General features: G+C 35.7%; 1 long non-coding RNA gene across 1 annotated transcript; it reads right to left on the bottom strand.

The window, feature by feature from the left end:
• Positions 1 to 542: 542 nt before the first annotated feature.
• LOC149798171 (uncharacterized) lies at positions 543 to 20,661 on the bottom strand. Its single transcript, XR_016421979.1, has 3 exons — positions 20,346 to 20,661; positions 19,519 to 19,913; positions 543 to 1,242 (listed from the first exon to the last, which is right to left on the bottom strand). It is a non-coding gene; the product is annotated as an uncharacterized LOC149798171 (long non-coding RNA).
• Positions 20,662 to 20,882: the final 221 nt, after the last annotated feature.

Below are 20,882 nucleotides of genomic sequence, written 5' to 3'. Positions count from 1 at the left end.
GCCTTTTTGTGCGTACACATTTTAGTAACATGGTTTCGTAGGCATTCGGCACAATGCCTACCGTGCCTAATACATATTCTGCCCTGCCCATAAGTCCCTTACTCCCACCACTTTAAAGTATATATCTGACACCACATTACAGTAGAAATGTCGAGGATTAAAGGCAAATATGGACAAAATCAATCTTTTAGTAAACAGCATGATCCAATGGACGTTTGCCTTCTAAAAAATCGTTGTAGAAGAAAAGAACAGAGTTAATCTTACAATGTTCAGCACATACTGCAGCTTTTCATGAAATACTTGTAAAGGAGCCCGAGGAGCGTCCATCCTCATAAATAACTCAACTCCTCACAACCATATTATTATCAATACTACTTAACAGTCGTATCCGTGTGTACGTCGTTACCTAAAATGCTTTTCATTTGGTCAACATATCTTCAGCTTAGTACACCAACGAATCAAAGTGATCTCTTGACTCTGTAACAAGATAACCTGGTGGGATTTCGGATTTACAACAGAACACTTTTTGATGGTGATACAAATGCAATGTTTAATGACGAATGACTTGAATGAGAAAAGAATTATGATTAATACTTGCGTGTAATATCCAAATATTGGATCAATTAACATAATCCGCACGAACTAAATAATGAAAATACGAATAAAATGACCTTATACAGTACCATGACAACGGGTGAATGATTCACACTGATTTTACAATGAAAGACTGATATGTTTTACTCAAATAGTAAAACTGTTGTATTTTACTCGTATAGTATAAATGTATTTACTCAAATAGTGATAATCATGAAAACAATGGGACAGTTATTTAAAATATATTTATAATATCAAAAACATACTTTTTATTACAAACCCCAAAAAATTAACCCACGGATAAATGATTACATGTATTGATGTTACACACTCCATCATCAGCACAGATGGCTACCAGTCACAAAGGTCAATCAAGCAGTCAGTATTCCAGTTTGGTCAATCAACCAATCAGTGCCTACCAATCTCGGTCAGCAACGCCCGATCACCTGCTACTCGACCAGCAACACTGTTTACTCAGCTCTACGGCTGCTATGGTTCAGCTCCACAGCTGCTATGGTCAACTTCTATGGTTAGCTCTGCAGCTGGCACCACGTCGACTCCGATCACTCCGACAATTCTGATCACTCTGGTCAGCTATACAGCTGCGACTTCGATCACTCTGGTCATCACTCCGATCACTCTGGTCAGCTGAAATAAATCCAACACCGTGTATTATACATGACACGGGCGTATACGATAAAACGTAATGACGTTATATATGGTAAGCTACACAGATTACATTATCGGCACAATAATCACAAAACAATACACAGGTTCAGAAGTGAACCTAGTCGTGCCCGACAAGAATCATACGGTACTAAACGTTTCTTAAAAATGCAACTTTATAATGCTAATATAAATCTCTTGCTAAGTCACAAAACAAGAATATAAAATATTTGCATGGTACCACGTAAGCCGAAGCTACATAGAAAATATACAAAAATAAACGTGTTAGTACAACAGTTATAACTTATACACAAGAAATTAATAACTCAAATACCTCTACAGCTGATGATGTGCAAGTCCTTAAAGTAGACCGCTCACTGACACGACGTTCCATAATGTAAAGATTAAGTCTTACGGTGAGGCATTTATACACAGACAACGTCGCAATACGTCGTCTGTGCGCTGGAAGTATTCGGTTCTTCCCAAGCACTTTGCACGTTCGGCATAAGATGAACCGAACTCACTATTTCGAAATCTTTGTAGAATGTACATAAATCATCCTTGGGTATCGTTGTATACAAAAACAAATGAAACCCGAGTACATGTATTTAATAAATAAAAGGATTTATACAATTCCGTGACAGACTCTTACTAAACAGTTGCCAGCGCCTTTTGTTTAGCTTCGCGACTTTAACGGCCACTACACACGTTGGGTCGAAGAAGAAAGATTTTGTTTCAATCCAGTCTTATTCATTTTAGTAATATTTTGTGTACCTACCAGAATCCTGCGTTAGGATACTACTCGTCTTTTGATGTGCAGACCATCTCATTTTCTTGACTTCCTTTGTGAAGCTGGTGACGACCTATGTAATAGTGGCTATTTCCAATAATATTTAAGAAAATAGAATGGTCCAAGAAACTTCAGCAGAAAAGATACTATCAACCATCAACTTCTGAAATACTTACCTAATGCAGCTCTAAATATACTGCTAAAATATGTTCAGTACAATGTGGGAAACTGACGACTTCGCGCAGTCTTGGCGAGAAGCAATAGTAATACCCTAATCTGGAAAAGACCAAACAAACCATTCCGCCGATAGTCCCAAATCATTAACAAGCTGTACTTGCAAAACTACGGAGTTGATGATAGATCAGAAACTATTCTGGTATCGAGATCAAACAAGCTATAAGACGTTCAATGTGAATTCAGACGTAAGCGAAACACATGAAGCCATCTTTTCAGACTTAAGAATATTTATTAAAAGTTTTAGAAAGAAGATACAGTTGCTGTCTTATTCGACTTAGAGAACATGTACGACACCACATCGAACATAGACATAATGAACAACCTATTAGTCCAAGGTCTAAGGGGACCCCTACATAATTTTTCTCAGATTTTTTTAAACATAGAAACTTCAGGGTTAAGTTGGGCGCCACCAGTCCTGGAAGCTCTGCTCAGGAGACTGCTGTACCGCAGGGCAACATATTGTCGCCCTATTCAACACCAAAATTAACAGCACAGTGAAATGCCTTAATCCAAGAAATCACTGCTCATTATATGTTGATATCTTTTTGGTCTGATGTAGATCACTGACTAAGTATGGTATGGCACTAACTACATATAAGCATAGAACAAAGTACAGAAATGGGCAGAGAACAACGGGTTCAAATTTTTGAAGTGAAAAGCTAACTAAATGCACATCTGCCGATTACGATTCATGATGATCCAACGCTGCATCTTGACGGTTGTCGTATCTCTGTTATGGCGAGATCAAGCTGTTGAGCTTTTTTTTACACTTCTTGGCTCTCCAGTAAAGCTTTGAATAAATTTTGCTATCACAAAAAGGTGATAACTTGGTTAGTTTTTTATCATTGAATTCATGCTGAGACTGGACTTGCTAAGTTGAAGACTATCAGCGTAGGTGGGAATTTTCATCATGAAAATTAGACAACGTAAGGGCCTGTGTAACATTTTCAAAGCTAAAAATAGCTGATTCAAACAATGGAAAAAGATCCTCCACGACGACGTTTTCATGGTCAGAAAAGGAAAATTGGAAAGAAAAACAAACAGACTTAAATAATGATTGATATTGTGAAAGTTGAACACAATAATAATCTCTTAAGAAATCGATTAAGAACTTAAAGTTTAAGAAAACATGTTGATACCAGGGGTTTTTTAAACAAAAAATGAAAATGGTTGTATCGGTTTGTGATCAATACCACCTGGCAAGTCACATAGCTGTTTGCAAGAAAAACAATTTATTATGCACGGTGACGCAGTTCAACCAATCCCGAAGACATTTGTCATCACTATCAGTGCTAAAATAAAAACAAATTGTATTGATTGAAACACTGTACGAAGACACGTCACTCTCATATGCTAAATAGAATGATAATAAATAATATTCAGAAAGTCGTCAGTTTTAACCAATGCCGGAAATGGCGAGTCATTTTTTATGTACTGAAACAACTTCATGATTTAAATAAATAATTCCCTAGTACATATAACTCTGCACATAATGGTACACTCTGTTTTGCCAGCAGGTACCCAAGGGACTGACCTGTATTCTAAAAACGTAAAGTTAGAATACTCATTAACTAGATGAAGAACATATTCGATGAAAATATGTAAACAGGTTCCATTACTATAAATCAGCAGATAGTCATATTGTTAGCAAGAAAACGTATATATAATGAAGATGGCTCATATATTCGTCAGGTAAGAAATCGTAAGCTCTACACAGAAGCTGGAAGAAACAGGCACATTTCGTTTGGACGATAACGAGTGCAGAATATTATGCGAGCAATGGCTGAAAATATTTTATAATTTTTTGTTGCAATTAGCATTATTTGTAATGAGACAAATAGTGAAAACGTGATTTCAAAATGTTAGAATAAATTAAAAAGGCCATAATGTAGTGAAAACAATGGCTTATAACAGTATCAATGTAAACTCGGCTGGAGCACTGCAGACTCTAGCAACTGACTGAGCACGAGTGAGAAGACACATACCCTGTATTCTGCAGCCGACGTAGTCTCAGCCTGCCCAGACGGTAGCTACACTGAACATGTGCAGATATTAGTCTGGGAAAAATATGATAGAAAATACGCATGCTTGCGGTTCGTTCATTCGGAATGTTCTCGTTTCTTTTCAATGCGAGTCGAATAATTTAAATTCGTTGCCACACGTTCCTAATTAGTAAGATTTTGTCAGACGTGGCTGGATGTCATAAAAATAGATTCTTATGAAATGATAGGCGTTTATTCCACTTTCACTGCCACAGTGACACTATCACTTCTGGGAGTATTTTCTTTTTCCACCTAGGAAGTATGACAGCCTTTGTATGTATTATTCAGACCCGAATTTACATATTTAGGCATATTCCATTTTCTTCTTCTTCTGCTCCTCCTCTCTTTCACTCCCTACCTCTCTCCTTCCACATCATTATATACAGATCTTAACATGTGCCAATACCGACATTAACACGTTGATCACCACCTTCAATACAGCAACGACCGAAACAGCCAGCGATATCCTCTGTAGACATTGCCCAGTCAAGAAACCTTGGGTCACAGCTGAGGTTCTGAACCTGTCTGACAAGAGGAGGGAACTGAACAAGAAAATGAACGATACAAAAGGGGAAGAGCAGTACAAGGCAGTCAACCGGGAAGTCAAGAAAAGCTGGAAGAAAACAAAAGAGAAAAGGATAGAAGAAATGTCCAAAGACATTGAAGGAAACTTGAAAAGGAACAACAGCAGGAAAACATACCAACTGGTCCATGTTCTAACAAACACAAAACAACGGCGGGTTACCTCTTTACAGGACAAGGCGGGAAACTGAAGAAAAAGATATTCTGAAAAGATGGACAGAGTGCTGCGCAGAACTTTCCAACCACCGAGCCACAATAGATCCAGAGGTACTGAACGTCTCTCCAGCAACTAACAACGACAACCACTCTATCATACGCGAAGAAGTAGAAGCCGCAGGGAGATCACTGAAAAAGTGCAAGTCAGCAGGAGTGGACAACATCCCAGCAGAACTAATCCAAGCTGGGGGAGAAGCAATGATTAGCGCCCTCACAAACATCTTCAACAAGATCTGGCGAACAGGAGTATGGCCATCGCCATGGACCAATCATTGATCATCACCCTCCCCAAGAAAGTCAACTTGCAACAGTGTCAAAATCACCGTACAATCAGTCTCATAAGCCATCCAAGCAAAGTCATGTTAAGGATACTGCTGAACAGACTAAAACCACAGGATGAAAAGATCATTACCGAGGAGTAGCACTGACATCAGGGTCCAAGGTACAAAGCTAGAAACAGTCCACGCTTCAAGGATTTGGGGGTAACTGTAACAGATGAAGGATCGAAGCCTGAAATAATCTCCAGTATTGCACAGACAATAGCAGCACTGACAAAACTGAATCCCATCTGGAAGGACAAGAACATCACACTCAGCTCAGAAGTCAGACTGATGCACTCACTGGTGATCTCCATATTTCTCTATGCCTGTGAATCATGGACCATAACAGCAGACTTGGAGAAGAGGATACAGGCTACAGAGATGAGCTGTTTCCAAAAGATCCTCGGCGTCACATACAAAGACTATATCACCAATGAAGAAATACGGCAAATGATAAGACAAGCTATTGGGCTGCACGATGGCTTTCTCATCATAGTGAAAAAATGAAAATCTTTTCAAGTAAACTTATGATCTTTTGTTTAAAGATGTAACGCTCTTAAATCTGTCAGATACGACGATGTTATCATTTTATTTACCCTACCCAACATTATCAATCCGCTCATGAAATGTGTGAACAAGCATAAAAATGTCTTTTCGCACGAAAACAGTCATTTTTTGACAAAATACATCATTTGAAGCATTATATGTACACTCTACAGTTTTCAAACGTCGCTGTCCCAAATATATTTGCAAATTTTTTGAACTTTTTGTCGAATTTATAATGCAGCTATAATTGCATTGGCACAGAATGGAGTTAACACGTGCTAATCGTCGGCTTTTCCTTTAACATAAAAAACGAACATTTTCGTTTTTTTTAGTCGATATACGGAAATAATTCATTCTTGAAGTGGCAACAATTTTTATTGTCACTCGTGGCTTCGCCACACTTAACAATACAATGGTTCCACTTCACTCGTGAGCTACTTCCCTATATCTGCTCAACAAACGGAGATATGCTCCATTTAGTAATGAAACGTCATACAGTCATTGAAATTATTATGATGGAATTAAGGCAACGGTCGTCAAAGCAGTTATACGGTGCCACTTTTTACATTTGAGGTTTATTCAAGCTCCACCCAGCTCATACTCTTTCAGAATATATCACCGGAAAGTTTCTGTTACCCCAGAATCATGGCGAAATAATTTTTACCATTCTTATATTTTCACATGTGAAAAATATATCCTTATAATGCCGTGCGACGATTTGCTGTGTGTGTCTAGAAAATTGGTACCTGCAACAACAAAAACAAGTACCGGTACTTTGTGAGCTAAACAAATAAATAGAAACTGCCATACATTTCAGACATGGAAATTAATCTTTGATTTAGAAAATTTCGACCAGACGCCGTTCTCTTTTCTCTGTTATTTCCCCTTACTACCTTACCTTGACAACACAGGCACCTGATTCGGGGGTAAACTAATGTGTATACTCACTGATTAATTGGTGAGTGTACAAGTTAGTTTACCACCGAATCAAGTACATGTGGCTGTGATGCTTTGCTGAATCGGACTTGCATTGTTTTCAAATAGGGTCAAATAGTTTACAAAATGGCAAAATCGTAATTTACTCCGACAGTTTAGGTCAAGCCAATCCTACTTCTTGTATATTTATATGACCAAGCTGAGTGAGGTGAATTTACGAAAATGGGGTTGGGTTAGGGTGTTGTGCAGAAGAGTAAGTTAGTTTACTCTTCTAGACTTCGATTCTTGAGCAAGTTTAGTTTATAATAAAAAGAAAATGTTCTTTTCCCACATTAATACCGGAGATATCTCATACTGTGGTACTAAAAACGTCGCCACTCGTAAAATATCACGTTTTTGGGACCACACGATGAAATATATCCTGTATTAATGTATGAATATATATATATATATATATATATATATATATATATATATATATATATATATATATATATATATATATATATATATATATATATATATATATATATATATATATCATTTCACTTTTTCCCCAGGCCCTGATCTGGCGGCTATCAATTCTGCTGCATAGCGATGGAAGAAAGCCAAAGCGGGCCGGTTGACACATATTTACGATTTGTTGTCATTGCAAGTCAATATCATCCGTCATATATTGACACATATTTACAATTTGTTGTCATTACAAGTCAATATCATCCGTCATATATTGACACATATTTACAATTTGATGTCATCATAGCTTAATATCGTCTGTCACTTATTGACACATATTTACGATTTGTTGTCATTACAACTAAATATCATCTGTCAGATATTGTCACATATATTTACGATGTGTTGTCATTACAACTAAATATCATCCGTGATATATTGACACATATTTACATTTTTGTATAATCAATGGAAAAGAATTTAATAAGCTATTGGCTTTCGTTTTAATCAATAACCTTCTGTATTAAGCATCTTGTAATCACCAACTACTAATTTATGAAGTAAAATGTGTTTCAACTAACGAAGCCAATTAAGTACAAACATCAACTTTTCACCCTACTCACAGCTCAAGTCTGGCATGGAGGTTGTGATGGTGGTGGTGGGGTTGGCTTAATGTTACTGATAATTGTATTTACTCACGATGAAAATCAATACACTAATTTCAAAGGATAATATTTTCCCCTTGTCCCTTGTTAAGTCTAGGACAAGACTGCATCCCCTCTCTCTTCTCAATACATGCAACCAAGTTCCTTGGGGTGAATATGCGCATTTTCAAGACAGAAAGAGTTAACTTAATTAAAAAAGGAAGAAATACCTTAGTAATATTAATTTGGGCTGGCCATGGATTTTGTCTATGTACCATCGAGGAAAAGCAGTACCTTCCTACAGCAGCGAGAGGGTACATGTACGCTAATAATTGTTTCGATGGGGGGGGGGGGGATACTGAAACAAAACTCGCCAACGATTGCAGATAGGGATGTTTGCCGTTCCTGTTTATTTGAGTATCAGTCTCATTATCAGCAGAGAGTAGCCTCCCATAAAGAGATCGTTTAGCAACCAATGCACATGTAACCCATTATGTCATTTTAATCGTTTTAAGCACTTTCTTTAAAACTATTTTGTAATCATTCGTGAGCTTTAGGAATCCCAATTCCCTGAAACACTCTGTACTCAACATGTGCGCGGCTTTGGTAGCTGAACCATAAACTTAATTGACAAAGGCATGTATATTCAATTAGAAGCTTGAGCACCATTGACAGAAATACCCTGGCTCAGCGGTTTGTTCAGGAATCATAGGCGCTGAAACTTTTGCAAGGACATGCAGTGAGTATGTATGTAACGTATTGTGAGATGACGTACAGGGATGACAGACTTTAGTTTAAAACGCAATTATACAAAAAATATTAAAACCCCGAAACTGTCAAGTTATATTAATTTGTGTATTAAATAACTTTAGACTTTGACAGCGCTTATATATGTCAGGAAATTTTTCACAGCTGTTACGTAACAACCATGACTCTTTTTTTTATCATGTATCAGTCAGGTGACAAATTTGAAAAGACAAATCCTTAGTTGAAAGTTTCCAAATTGATGGGAATAGGTAGTAAGTCTGGAGTTGTATAAATCATTGTATTTAAGTGTTGATTAATAGAAACATGCATCTTTCCAATATGAATGTACTAGTAATCCCAAAACGTTTTCAGAATCTTCGGACAAGGAAGTTCTGGTCCAGATACTCGCTGTAAACAATGCGAACATAAAAGGATGTACGATTTGTATTTCATAATGATATAGAAATGAGAAACAAAATAATTTAGGTTTTTGTGAGCCATAATTTGATGTTCTTACTAACAACTTAAACGAGCAAATTATCGAACAGAGGAAATCACTCATGGCTGAAACAATAGTTGTTATGTGATATCTAGAGCTGGGCTCTGTGATACAAATAAATACATAAATAATTTAATTTTTTATATAGATGGTCACGTCATACTCGTCTAAATTTTATGGACACAATGGTACATTTTGAGAACTACACGTGAGATTCTGTGCGGGTGCGGCACGCGAATAGGCTCAAAAAAGAGGCGTAAGAGTTACCTAATTCAATTATTTTGTTGTTGATTAAATATGTTCATTTGAAGAAGAAAAAGAGGGCAATTTGTATTATAAGGATTATCATCGCTAGATATAAACTGAAATGTCATTTTACCCAATCACTCACAACGTTAATGTAAAGTCTATCGGAATTTTTCACTTTGTGAGCAGTTAGATTTACACTTGTAACGAGTCTATTAAAATAAGTAACTGAGAAGAGTGAAAAACAACAAGCTTTGTAAAATTGAGCAAATAATTTATTTCCCTTGAATACAAAGTGAAAATGAGAAAAAAGAACTTACGGTATTGCGAAATAAATGCCAGAATAATCTAAGAATTACAGGCACAAGTCCTAGTAATTTAAGGTCCTGAATAAAATTCAGTTAAAGTTCCGAAACAAATCCCAAACTGAAGTCCATGACGTATCTGTAGTAGCTATTAAAGTGTTGATGTGTCAACAGTCTTTTGTTGAATCACAGAAATATTATTACAAGTTTCGAAGATACCATAAATTCAAGTGAAATGTCTCTATCCAATAATCTAATCAGAGCTCTTTTGTATTTCCAGAGAAAATAACCACTTTTATTTTATGCTAAGCAGTGAATTACTTGATTTTCTAATTAAAATAATATTATTATTTCACTGTAGTGAAAAAATAACAATATTTTTTCACCACAGGAACTACGTTTTGGGTCAGAACATACTTACCTCACTTTGATTTTCTGTTTTAATTTTTTTTTTAAAACAATTATACATTGATGAATTACTTGTGGTTGTTTTCTTATTAATAATCCCTGTCTGTTATCCTTGAAACTTGTAGTTTGTTATTCTGGAAATATCAGTTAATTTTTATCATTCTGATGTGGAACTAATTTTGTGCGCAGGTACACATAGCACAGCAGAACATGCACGGTAAACAGCTGACATTACCGTAAGAAATCTGCTAATTCACTGTGTCACAAACTTTAGGCAGCCAACGTATGTGAGCATAAAATAAAAAGAATATTTGCTTGAAACAAGTGAATAAATGATACATTTCATCTCGTGGGTGAAAAACTCTAGTATTTTCACTCGTGGCTTTGCCACTCGTGAAAATACTGAGTTTTTCATCCACTCGATGAAATATATCCGTTATTCACTCGTTTCAAGCAAATATTCTCTATGAATTCAATAATTTGAACGAAACATTCCAGCCCAAAACTACTGCTCAGAACATAAATATACAACTTGAAAGTGCAAGATGTTAAAGCACGAAAAGATTAGATAGTTCTCTACTTGACCTCGGGTCACAATTGCCATTTTCTTATATATAAAAATCATTACCTAATGGAAAATAACCTTCTAGAATGATCATGATGTTTACAAAATCAAAGCCATGTACTGTAAATTTCACTTATTAAAGTCCGACACCTTGACTCAAATAAACATATTTACTTCTTCTATTAATAAAGATCCTGATATTAAGCCCACACACATAGAGAATAACTTAGCTATGTATTAGATGTTTACTATGAATAAATAAAATAAAAAGTCAACTTGGGTCAGGCAGAAAATAACTCAGTTTAGGACAAGATCAAGTCCAACATACAATGTTACATTACAATAGCATGTAATAAAAATGTAATTAAAATATAACTAACAAACAATTAAATTAAATATACATACCACACCCTTTGTGTCCGTGTTAACTTTGGGAGTAATCAGCTAAAATTTACTCATCGATACATACCCAGTCATGATCATTTAATAAATAAATAAATAAGTAAATAAATACAAAATCAATAAATGTTGGACCCGACGTCAAGTATGGGTTAGTAGAACTGTCATCTAAAGATGATACTTTTTGTTTCACTGCATTTAGTTTTGAAATTTTAGACTTATTTCTAACATATGTCTTACTTTCGTACCTACTGGATCTTGCTTTGATTTCAAGACTGTAATAAACCAGGGGTCAGATTTAACGTGTGAAAGCGTGACAAGATTTCCTTGGTCCATTTTTTATTTGTCTGCCATCAACACACATTTGTCCAATTAGCTGTGTTCATTAAATTGGGTATACTTAATTATTGTCCAATAACATTAAATGCAGGATATATCAAGCATGAAATTCAATATTTAAAGGGAACTAGTTCTTTAGGGTGATAGTTCTAACCTCTGCAATTAGTATTTCAATATATGCATCGGGGCCCCGAGTGGCCGAGTGGTCTAAAGCGCTCTCAGTTACGGATCACTGCCATCTCACCTCTTTCTGCGGCGGTTCGAGTCTCGGATTCGGCCAATGTGGTTACGGGAGAAAGCTTGCCAGTAGCTTTCCGTGGGTCGGTGGTTCTTTCCGGGGTTTTCCCGGGTTCTTCCTCCACCATTAATACTGGCCGCCATGTATAGCCTATCGTGTGCTGAAAAATGGCGTTAAATCCTACAACAACAACAACAAATCAATATATGCATCATAACGATCTCTCTTCATTCAGTTTGCAGATATCGCGTTAACCGTCGATAGTTCTTTTGTAAATTTAACGGGTATTGTCAGCATAAGAAGTTAGACGACTGCTAACTGGATCTGAGACATACACTTACTGCTTGAATAACAGGCGAAGTTTAACAGATGCGTATGCAACCAGTAAGACTTGATCACGTGTTTTTTAAAAGACAAAACACACAGTAAATAGGTTTCTGGAGCATTATCCGCGATAAACCACGTCAGTCTGGATTATTTAAATTAGAAGCAAGAGTAAAGAGGACATGATCGTAAAGGTCAATGAGTACCGAGGCAGAGAATGATAAAATATTAACATACGGTCTTATTGAACAGTACGTCTTGTCGATAATTACATATTCTAAACTTCATTATTGACTTTTTCACCTATTAATTTGCACTTAGCTTAAATCATGTAATGTACTTATTTAGAAAACCTACCTACGGTAGCAGAGTTTTTGTATCAACAAACACTTTCGGCTTATTTGCGATTGTAGATCTTGAACCATCTAGTAGATAATAACAGAACAGTAGATGTTTCAGTGACATTGCATAAGCACGTAAATAAGACTTGTTTAAGTGCCAAAAACGATTCCTCTCATCTTCATAAGGGTTGGATATTAACGTCCCTGGGCATATCATTTTCATACATTTTGTAGTAGTTATGAACTTTTCTCTTCTAGACTACTGTATTCCTAAATCTGCTGGTTTTAAATAAACTCTTTAAAATATTTTGACGGTAAAGGTGATCCAGGAAGCAGCCTGGCAATGCGACTAAAAAATAAAATTTCACTGCGCCATTAGGGGAACTGTTCATATGTCATAAATTACCAATTTTATTGATAGTCGATGTTGGCGACTTGTTTTCAATTTTTATCTAGCCACCAGTTCAAATCCTCTAATCGCTTTTGCACCATATTAATTAGATTCATATTGAAGGTGTCTGGAGGTAGATCTAATTCTATTTTATGACGATAGTTATATCAGATTCTTATCAAATGTTCACCTACGCGTAGTTTGAATCGAGTTGGTCTCTTTCATTTTTGCAGAACTGAACTTAACAAAATGTATGCTCACTTATCAATCTACGCGTATCTCGTGAAATTAAATTACGAGGTAGAGTGACCTTGTAACAATATGTGATAGGAAACTCCTTCTTAATGCAGACTAAAGTCTCTTTAATTTAAATGCATCTTGTGGCTAAATTTCCTATCCTTTTCTTCAAAAATAGTGTCAAACATAATTACAGATTCTTCGATGAATGCAAATCGTTATCGTCCACGATTTTTTATGTGTGGTGTTTATGCATGCATATTTTTCTGCTCATAAAAGTAATGTAGTAGTTGTAGCAAATGTAACAGCGGAAGTAGTGATGGTACTAAGTAGAGCTGATTATATTACTTTTCTCGTCTTGAATGCTGTATTTATCCAGGTAAATATTCGTGTCAGCCATGATGTAATGAGTTAAAACTATTTTAGAAATGGACCAATATTGCCCTGATCAAAACATGCCTGATCTAGTTTTTAAATTTGATAAATTTGGATCAAATTTCTTATCTTGGTTACTTTTTTTAATTTCTTCCTTAAATTTAGTACTTCATGTCGTCGATATGACACTTCATAAACAAGTTTCATTCGAACATTACGGTGTGTTACATGGGCAAAGTCTGAGGCGTTCCGAATGGACTTCAGAGTCCGAAGTTAAACCCATTCACATTATTGAATCAAACGTTCGCAGAATGTCATGTGCTACACGATGTCTTACACAATTAATTTGCATCACTTATTTACAAATATTTTCAAACTCAGTGAATTGTTTGGATGGAAAAGCTGCTTTCGAAGGAAAAAAATCAACCAGAAGGTTCAAAAGTTAAAACATGGAGCTCATTCTTGGATTCTTTCTGATATGTATGCATTTTGCGTATCACAAAACGTATGGAGCAATTATATTGCGCAATATTGTTGTGTACAGTAAAAACCATTCTTGACTAAACAGGAAACAAAATGTTTATTGAGTTCACATGACATAAAAGATTATCGAATTCCAAGGAAAGCAGTATAGATGAAGAAATGATAATGAATGTTACATCTAGATTTCGGACCCTCACAGCTCATTATGAGACCAAGTGAAAACATATACAGGATTAACTATTATTAGCTGATGTAAGATGCACGTGCAAATAAGATCATCTAAGATTACTTTCTGCGTTTTTACAAATGGCAATAAAGATATTCACGTATAGCCTTTAGGTAGTCAATGCTTTTGTTACCCCCTCCCCCAACCCCGCGCATTCATCGATGAGTCGTTGATAGGTTAATGTTTCCTTGTTATTCAACATTAATATTATTAGTTATTTGAAGGTCATTTTTAGGTGAGAATGATATCTGTATTTAGCAGTGTCTGAAGTCACATTTTAATTAAATTGGCTCTGTAATGCCAACAGAAGTTTAAGTTCGCAAAATATAAAACTGAATTTCACAAAAATTTAGGCTGATAAACACTTCCAAACAAATGTATAATCAAATACAAACAGATAAAACATAAAACGTAATGATGTTAAATTCTATAAAATTTAATTTAAAAAAAAAAAAACAACAACTGATAAAGGTAACACATGAAAAATCCTTTAAAAATTAATAAATTTCTTGGATAAACGGCATTCACTTAAAAAGTCCAAGATTATCTATGGTGGTACGCCGTCATGCAGTTAACGCTTCTCTCACAAGTCGACAAGAATGTGCGGCACTACTACCAACGGACACTAGGAGGGTACACACATCTGATAATATAGAGCAGTCTTGTGTGACAGTAACACATTTTGACATAGTAACGTGATCTCAATGAAAAAGAAATAATTTTAGTACTAGTGTACTTGGGCAGTGTGGTGGGAGATAGCAGCGGCTTTAAAGAATTATAATAATTATAAAGCATTTAAACTCAATATCAATCATGTAATAAATCTATTTAAAACTTCTCTTAACAATTTGATTCAGTTTTGGGACTTTAAAGTGCCAAAGTTAATATCGGTTATGTAAAAATATATAAGTGATGGCAAAAATTATGTTCTACCTAGATGTTCATACTTTGCCGCTCTGACAGCTATCTGCTCGTGTACTGTCTGCACTCATATTTATAGACTCATATTCACGTCACATGACCTTAGTTAGCCAATTAATGTTTGTCCTTCTTAGGGTTAGCCATGGCGGTAACCGAGTCAACTGTTCAAACAACATGGAAAAATCCCTCTGCACACAAAATGTAGACAGAATTAAGTTGTCCTGTCATTGTCCGTGGTGTGCGGTTTTACTTTTAATCTTATTTATATATTCATACCTATGATTAAGTAGAATTGAACGAAACGGACAAGTGCATTTCGATACGAATCGAACGAGAGTACAACGTACTGCTGATGCAATGAGTCGTAATACGGTTAGAAATAGACCCTACCAAATGCATACTATTTCGCACATCAAAGTAAAATAACAAGTTCTACATAACCAAGAACTTACAATAATGAACGACCGCTCCGGTGTCCTAGTGGTTAGAGCGTCCGCCTCAGATGCGGGAGGTCGTGGGTTCGATCCCCGGTCGAGTCATACCAAAGACTTACAAAAATGGTGCTAATAGCTCCATCGCTTGGCGCTCAGCATTAAGATGTTAGTGTTAGGACTGGTCGACCTGGTGTCAGGATAATGTGACTGGGTGGGACATCATGCTACATGTCTGCGGCATGATGCCCCAGTGCTAGACATCACTATAAACTCTCACACTGCAGACATCGTAGCGATATGACTGAAAAATTGTTAAAGCTACGTTAAAAATCCAAATCACACACACACACACACACACACACTAATGAACAGTAACATTAGTTCTAACTTACTGTTCAACAAAATGTCTGACAAAAGAAATGTGATTCTTCGGCTGGGCACATTGATTCCATCACCATCCTGCATCTCCGCTTTTTCGGTAATAAACTCCACCGGATGGTTGAAGTCACTAATGTATGGACTAACATCATATTTCTGGCTTTGATTTTCCAAAATCTTGGAAGGTAAGATAATTCATTTCCTAAACTATTCATGTGAAATTCCAGCACGACACACGCATGGTCCAACATGAAAATGAATATGGCACAATAACTGCTATAATGCGAACTTCTTTCCACTTAATGTTGATATCAAAGGGCTTGTAGAACTGTTGATGTCTTTAAATGATTTCTTTGACGAATTCAGTAATAGGCATGACAACAGCGTGACATTACGAGGACCAGAGCAAGGTTTTATACTCACATTTGGTATAACACACTGAGTAAACATCTATAAGAGATGCAGATGGCGATCTAAACAATGGTGGGTGGGTGGCATACGTTCAGGAACGGAAGAAGTAATTCACACGTGGTAGATGTTTCCAGTGACAGATAAATATGACATGATCAAATATGCCAAAGTCTCGTAGTTCAAACATTATCTCACATCTCAACGTTTAATCATCCAATAATTTTCACACATTAATTGGACAATGTGCATGCAAAACTCCATTCACAATACCATTAAGGTATTACAACATAGTGAACTACCTCATGTTTTTCTGACTTTGTTTCATGTTTTTACATTATCATTATTAGTATTACTATTGGAATAGGATTGTAGTTTTTAATAGGGCCTAATATTTTGGTTTGCTGGGTTAGGTATTACATTATGTTTGACACAACTCGTGCAAAATACAAGGCTTTTTCTTACATGCACCCACGAGGTAACTACTATGTACAATCAATGTAAGTTTTATGGTCTAAAATAAGACCTTCAAATTTGCTCTTCTCTTCAACAGAAATAAGACAACCGTCAACATATAACTTTGAGTTATCATGAAATGCATTCAGCTGTTGAATTCTAAATTTAGAAGCCGTTTATTTTCTTCCTGTTTATATACGTTGTGTTGCTCAACTCTAGTTGACATTCAATTGTATGCTCACTCTTTGAACCATAGCAGATCAAAAAGTTGTCAACATATTATGAGCAGTAAATTTCTGGATTAAAGAAGTTCTTTCAGATGTTAAATAGAGGGACTGACAATATACCGCCCTATTCCGGAGATTCTATGTTTAACAAATTGAGATCAAAATAGGTAGTCGGTCCCTATAGGAACATGGCTGACAAGGCCATTCTTTATGCTGTATTTCCGGATTGTGTCATAAGCTTCTCCTTCGAAAAACACGGCAACTGTTCGTACTTTTGGTATGAACTCTTCACTAATACATTCTCTTAAGCTCGATAAAATGGTGTACTGTGTTCCTTTGGAGTCTGAATCCACATTAAATGTCATATAGTAGGATGCTGGATTCGATATACCAGAGTAGTCTATCATTTATCGTCAGCTCGATGGTTTTGCTTGTGTGGTTTGTTAATGATATAGAACGATAGGTGCAAGGGTAATTTTGGTCTTTATGTAATCAGCTGAGAGAAGTAAGTAACCAGTCGCCCAAATTTGATTGGAAATGTTAAGCGGTGTATTTAGAACTTGCTCAGAAAAGAGTTTCAGAAACTGACAGTTGATATTATTTGGTATAAATGAAGCGCCGTGGGCTCGATGAAGAGGTGTTTCTATGTCTTGAGAGTGAAATATTTATTGCGATCTTTAGCATTAGCAGATTTGAAATCTAGAGGAACCCTTTGGTTTAAGTCATTGGGCATGGTGCAAGTTGCCAGAAGGATTATCTTGTGAGGAGTTCTTCGAGAACATTTCGGCCAATATTTTCGAGATTTCTGATAGAGTTGTGATCATTTCATCAGATTTCTTTTATTCCTGTCAGTATTCCAATCCGATATAATGGAGACATAGGATGTGCAGATTTGCCAATCACCGTTTCGAATGGTACGAATAGCATTAGCTCGGTATTTGCAGCATATATTTGGATTTTTAATTGTTGGAATGGTATTGAAATGTTGAAGGATCTTTTCCGTTCCCTGACGACGTCTTTGCATGCATCATCAAAGCATGGTATGTTGGCGCGATTAGGAATCGACGTTGTTTTTTTTTTTTTGTTTTTTTTTGGGGGGTGGGTATTGTATCCCCATTAACATCATTGAGTATCATTATAAATAGGAGCTTCAATAATTAATAAAATTTTACTACTGAAAATCACTACCCTAATTTTATCCCAGATATTTCATATAATACTCTACTGAATAAGTACTTCACAACCAAAGAAGTAATCTTAGCTAGAAATAACTTAAATGTAGGATGGCTAGCGGACCTAACCTAATGCTGAATCAAATTTTAAAAGGCGTAGTCCCATATTTAATTAACTACCTAGCATAGCTGTGCTGAATTCAGGTCTTTCTTCCCTGATTGATATAGACTGTCCCTTTTTCCGTAGACTGTCTTTTATAAACCCAACCCGTATAATAGGTGATTTATATGGTTTAAACAACTACTGTAAGCAGTAGTCTTGGCAAAATATTTCGGCCTGTTATAAAGCAATCAATAGGTAACTATCTTTGGAGTATTGATACAATAGATAAGGTTCAGCATAATTTTAGAAAGGAACACATAACGTCAAAGAACATAATATCAAAAACACTTATCAATAAATCAAAGTCTTCAACAGGTAAACCTTTGTCATGACTATGGCATGAATGGTAAAGATTTTGAGATAATTAGTAACATATATAACATTATAGCATATACTGTGAAAAACAGACTTTATTCTCGAACATTGTTGCCTTTAATAGTGGTGTTCAACAGGGTTGTGAATGCAGTCCAATATTGTTTAATATTGGAATAGCTCACAAGACCATCTCGATATTGTCAGCACCACCATATCTATTTATTTAGAAAACACACAACTCATCAATTTTGTGTGCATATGACGCTGTATTCTTTTCTAAAGTGAGTATCTTGAGGAACATTTCATTCTGTACATATTTTGAATTGAACTGAAATTAAATTTAAGTGGATTTAAAACTAAAAGCAAAACAATATTATTTTTTCTCTCATGAAGGTCAAGCGCTTGGTTTTCTCCTGTGATAATCAGACACTTGAAATTGTTGGCTCATACACACACTTGGGCAAAACTTTCCATTAAAATGTCATTTGTAATGCAAGGGAGATCAATGAGAATCTCATGTCCAAGTTCATAATTCAAGCAGTCTTTTTGTACTTTAGAAAATATGCATATTTCCACATTACTGTAATGTATTACAGTGTATCAGTTAACAGGTTAGCATGTATGGTTGTGATGTATGGGGGACTGGTTTTGACAACAAAAAAGTTAATTTTTTCCTTTTTTCTCCAGTATAAGTAGATATGTACCCATTCACACACACACACACACACACACACACACATTGACCTCTCAATGCAGAAGAAGCTAGTGTATTTTAGTATGATACTGATATAATGAGCTACTTTCATACAGTTAAATGACACGTTATAGGTGTCATACACTGAGTGTGTGATAGGTGCTGTATATAGAGTATGCAGATAAGTGTTACACATACAGTATTTGGATACAAGCTGTATGATTATTTCGTATGTCTCCATTGAAAACACCTAGTTCCCTCACCACATCCTAGATAGACAGTGAAATGGCCAAGTTTACCCTACACTTGACTCTTCATTATTAGGAGTCAAGATGGGCCATAAAACAAACAGACTGTCTTGTTTACATGCTAGTCCGATGTTTCGTTAATGTTGTTTATGGCCTAACGTCACAAAAGGTCGTTCTAATTACATGATGATAGCTAGTAGCAAACACCGCTGATTACATGTATTCTTTTCTCTTTTGTTTCCGCTGATTAAACGAGCTCTTGGCACCCTGTTCCGAAGAGTAATCAAACACGATCGCATTGTTGGGAATTTTTTTGAAGGTGCTGTGGTAGTGTCAAAATGCAGACTGGAAAAGAAACGTTAAAAAGAAAGTAGGGTAATATATGGTAAAATATATTATAAACTTATTAAATATTATAAACATTGCAATGAATGCCCATTGAGAACACAGTAAACACTATTTGCAGGAGAAATGTTTGATGAAACTAGTTAAAAAAAGCTAAGGATTGAACGTAAAACAGTTTAAGTGTTTTTCGAAAACAAATGAGAATAATATAACTCGTATTTTTGGCAATATGTATCCATTTTAAAGTAAGTATATATATATATATATATATATATATATATATATATATATATATATATATATATATATATATATATATATATATATATATGGGGGTATGTGTGTGTGTGTGTGTGTGTGCTCATGTTTCTTCTATAGCGGACTATGTGCCCAGTCCAAATCCCCAACATTTGAATGCAGAAATAACCGCACTTTAAGACTTGTTCTGTTCGCGCTGGTGCGTTCCGAATTATGTGGTTAAAAAAGGAGAGGTGATCGTACGTGATCTGCTCATCCTGTACATTCCACCGGGACAATAAATGGCTTTGGTTAAAGTAAATTTGTTCAACTTGTTGAAACGAAATTTAGCCCTTGAAAAACACCAGAATGTTTGCTACTTCAGTCAACAGGTCTGGGCTTCTAGGCACGGTAATTATGCAAACATTCAACTTTGCTTGTAGGTGAGGCAATAATTAGACATGAGTCAGACGAGGAACCAAACCTATCACACACTAGTACATGAAGATTATTCCAGCTGTAACTTATATTAATAGCGCTGAAATGTTGTGAGCTTCTATATCAATTTGAGAGAAAGCCTCTTTGGCTTATTATGACGTTGATATCATTACCAGACGTAGATATTGTTCGTGATTCATGTTTGTGATGGCAAATATATATAAAATAAGTTCAATGTAATGACAGGTTGGAATCGGATCTTCTTTTTTGTACAAGTCAAATGATCATACGCCA

Source organism: Sinohyriopsis cumingii, chromosome 6, assembly GCF_028554795.1.
Source record: "Sinohyriopsis cumingii isolate HCF-2022 chromosome 6, ASM2855479v2, whole genome shotgun sequence".
Taxonomy (NCBI): domain Eukaryota; kingdom Metazoa; phylum Mollusca; class Bivalvia; order Unionida; family Unionidae; genus Sinohyriopsis; species Sinohyriopsis cumingii.
This window is presented reverse-complemented; position numbering and strand designations above follow the sequence as displayed.